General features: G+C 43.1%; 1 long non-coding RNA gene across 2 annotated transcripts; it reads right to left on the bottom strand.

The window, feature by feature from the left end:
- Positions 1-588: 588 nt before the first annotated feature.
- Positions 589-2347, bottom strand: LOC109194727 (uncharacterized). 2 transcript variants are annotated; one of them, XR_002056488.2, is made up of 4 exons: positions 2108-2347; positions 1146-1318; positions 981-1057; positions 589-733 (listed from the first exon to the last, which is right to left on the bottom strand). It is a non-coding gene; the product is annotated as an uncharacterized LOC109194727 (long non-coding RNA). The 2 variants fall into 2 exon arrangements; XR_002056489.2 differs by lacking the exon at positions 2108-2347 and adding an exon at positions 1701-1799.
- Between the last annotated feature and the right edge of the window lie 1730 nt (positions 2348-4077).

The raw sequence follows: 4077 nt of genomic DNA, 5'->3' as shown, positions 1-4077 counted from the left end.
ATTGCCTTGCCATGCCATGCCAGAGATATAAGATTGTGTGTAACTGTAAAATCAAATGACTATTATTTATTTGCAATAAAATAACATAAAACACACACCAAAGTACACACAGGACTTTTTATTAGTAAGTTACAATGCGGACACATGCACTGCCAAGGACATTTAAAAAAATAATACTATGACATTTCATCATGTTTCAGTTAAACAAGTTAAGAATCAAGCAGTTAAGTAAGAAAAGATTTTTTCTGTTTATAACAATTAGAACATGTATGATTGAACACAGAAGAAACGTGCACTTTACTGCACTGCAACATAGAAAATTATCCTAAGTGTAGAAAAACATATCATTTTCATTTGACAAACACTTGATGATACAAATGTGTTTGCAGTGACTGACTCACCCGAGTTTCTTCCAGAAGCCACAGGTTAACAGGTTAAAGGATATTTATTGTGTCACACAGCATGTTCTTTGGAAACTTGTTCAGCGCAGCGGTTTGAGAAAATATCACAGGCTGTCTGAGCGAGCAGGGTTTCCTTGATGTCATACCCCTCCAGAGGCAAGTGCGGTGTTGGTGGTGCATCACAGTGTAGTGTGATGTACCGGGTTGTCAAAACCGGCTGCTGACATGACAGAACACTGCCCTCCTGCACCAGCCCAAAGGCACTTTCCACAAGGGGCTTGTCAGGTCAGGGATCTGGTAATGGACCCACAATGCCTCTGTAGAATCCACTCCTAAAGAAAACATCAATGACAATAATGTAAGGAAGAAGGTTATTATACTGAACAACAACTAAACTAAAAAGTGTGAAACAGTGGTGCATAAGTTAGAGACTGGGATGTATATATGTACATGACTGAGTTAACCGTCTTCAGAAAGTGTAATGTATGTAAATTAATACCTATTCTGACACATGCATGTATGAACAAATAGCAACATGCATTTGTAACACAGGAAACCAAATTTTACAAATCTAATTACCGTACTCCAGTCTGGGCCATCCTATTTGGTACCGGCTTAGTGAAGATCATAGAGTTGATAGGTCCTGGCTTCACACCCTAACAGAAGACACATTTACTATGGATGGTGTTGCTGTTCATATGTAAACATGGTCTAATTCAAAAACTTTAACCTTATTTAAATTACCACTGTCCGTGGCTTGTGCCATTGCTGTTCAGATTCGGTGCAGCTATGCACAGGGGACAACCGGCACTCTGAGTTGTGAGTAGTGTGCTGTTTGGAAGAGCAGTGCCACTGTGTGATTGCACATAACAGCACCTGCCACACAGGAGCACTGGCGATGAATCCAGAAGCTTAATCTAAGAAGAAAGAACTAAAATTAAAAATGTAACATCATCTTCATGGAAGAGCCAAACAGGAACATAGTTCAGTGTTATGGTTACTGACCCCTACAGGCTTACCCTCCTGAATGCTTAGTGTTTCCTTCTCTCCCTATTAAAACAATTTAACCATCCTTGATAACTGTAATAACTTAGATTGTGTATATTTGCAGTATTAACTTGGTGTAAATTTGTTTCTGATCACCCAAACACATCTGACTAGTCAAATTAGGTGTGATAAAGCAGGGGGACAAGGAAAACATTCAAGTTGATGGGCCTTCAGGAATGAACTTAACTAATGCTTAAATGAACTGAACCCCACTGAACAGGGATTAACAACTTTACACAGCTTCCTGCCTACACTTAGTCTGTGTGGTGCCTCACTCTTCCTCATTGACCTGTAGCACAGGGCTCTCACACCGACCCCCCCTGTCAACCTGTGTTGTTTTGGACACTGATTAAAGATACAAGAACCATTAGCATTATTTCTGTACTACTCATGTCAACACGTCTTAAACATATATACTTTACACGTAGCAAGAGTAGCATTGGGTAGTTAACTACCTGCTTAGTTAGCCAACTACCTAACGCTATTATAAAAGTGTCTAACAACAAAAGTGACATTAGTCAAACCTCAACTATAAACACCGTTTAAGGAAACATGTAATGTAGAGAATTGACATCAAATGAAACACATAGCGGAGTAACGTAGTGTTTGCATTTCACGTTAGCTAACGTTTCTTTGTCGGTTAATTTACGTTTTCTTACCTTCGTAGTTGTGTATATATGATGCAGCATATAACTTAAATCCTTTATCTAACATGCTGACGGGGTTTGTCGTCACTCTGTAAATCCGATGAACATCAGTGATGTTCAAATTTGGGAGCTCTTGTAGGACGAGTGCAAACGCGGAGGTCGGATTATGAATGAGTGGGAGGAGTTGCGCCATTAGAAGGAAGATTACATGACGCGTCAAAAGGCTGAGTGCTTTGAAGTTCGGCCGTGCTTTGAAGTGCGGCCGTTAGGTTACGCCTACTGAGGGCATAAATAGAAGTCAAAAACAGCATTAGTGTGTGTTAGTCTGTTCCTCTGGCTTTGCGTTTCTTAACGTTTTGTCCATTTCCATCAGCATCGGCGGAGCCTTGGGCATACGCTGTGCGATTTTTTCAGTGGCGTTATTCAGCGCCTGCTCAAACTGTACGATTGACTCGCAGGGGTTAGAAGTTCGTAGGTCACGATGCAGGGTCTCGCACTATACGCCCGATGCTCTGATGCGACCTGAGTGCTCACACTAAGCATCAATCTGTCCCTCTCTCTCCCTCTCTGTCTTTCACTCACACAGACACACACACCACCACCATCAACTGTGCTAAATTGCTAATGAAAAATATTGATCAGGCAGCTGTGATTGAGCAGCAATGTCCATTCAAATATTTTCACGGTTGTTGTGGTCGTGATAATTTTGTGAGGACACATCGAAAAGGCTCGGAAGAGCTTGCAAAAGTTCTACAAGTTGTGCTTTCATCGCTTGTGTCCAGATCACATGCTGCACTACTGTGCTGCTCCGTCTTTTCGCCTTCATTTCTGTGTTTGCGCGTGCGCAGTGTGAGAGGCTGCAGTGACCCTCACGATGGCCGACAGGATTTCAAACAGGCTTGATTTTCTTATGACCAAACGATTGATGATCGGGAGCTGGTCGAGGTGTTAATCGCTTCTTGTTACCCCATGTATACAACACGATGCACGATGAAGGCAAAACTCGGGCCGATCACCAAAACGGTCGCATGACTGAAAGACTCGGCTCAAAATGAGCCAAAAATCGCACAGTGTATGCCCAGCATTACCTACGAACTTCTAACCCCTGCGAATCAATCGTGCAGTTTGAGCAGAAGCTGAATAACGTGACTGAAAAGATCGCACAGTGTATGACCAGTTTTATTCAGCTCCTGCTCAGCATTTTTTTTTACATTTTTATGAATCTTCATCAGTTAAACTAAAAAAAAAAACGGCGGGCATTCGCAAGGGGCTAAAGGAGCTTCTAGGTTGGGAGATGAAGCATCTTTAAACGATTTCAAGAATTCAGGAGGCTTTCTTTCCAAACTCCTTATGTTTCAGGTGTTGGACCTGTTCGTGGGCTCCTGCACTCTGATATCCATCTCACCCGCTTGTAAGTATCCATCACAGCAGGCGTGGAAACCTGGAGGTTCCCTCCAGATTTCACAACGCTTTCTTTCCAATCTCCTTGTGTTTCAGGTCTTGGATCTGTTCCTGGGCTCCTGCACACTGATATCCATCTCACCCGCTTGTAAGCATCCATCACAGCCGGCGTGGAAACCTGGAGGTTTCCTCCAGATTTCACAACGCTTTCTTTCCACTCTCCTTGTGTTTCAGGTCCTGGATCTGTTCCTGGGCTCCTGCACACTGATATCCATCTCACCCGCTTGTAAGCATCCATCAAAGCCGGCGTGGAAACCTGGAGGTTTCCTTCAGATTTCACAACGCTTTCTTTCCAATCTCCTTGTGTTTCAGGTCTTGGATCTGTTCCTGGGCTCCTGCACACTGATATCCATCTCACCCGCTTGTAAGCATCCATCACAGCCGGCGTGGAAACCTGGAGGTTTCCTCCAGATTTCACAACGCTTTCTTTCCACTCTCCTTGTGTTTCAGGTCCTGGATCTGTTCCTGAGCTCCTGCACACTGATATCCATCTCACCTGCTTGTAAGCATCAATCACAGCC

Source organism: Oreochromis niloticus, linkage group LG15 (assembly GCF_001858045.2).
Source record: "Oreochromis niloticus isolate F11D_XX linkage group LG15, O_niloticus_UMD_NMBU, whole genome shotgun sequence".
Lineage (NCBI taxonomy): Eukaryota > Metazoa > Chordata > Actinopteri > Cichliformes > Cichlidae > Oreochromis > Oreochromis niloticus.
This window is presented reverse-complemented; position numbering and strand designations above follow the sequence as displayed.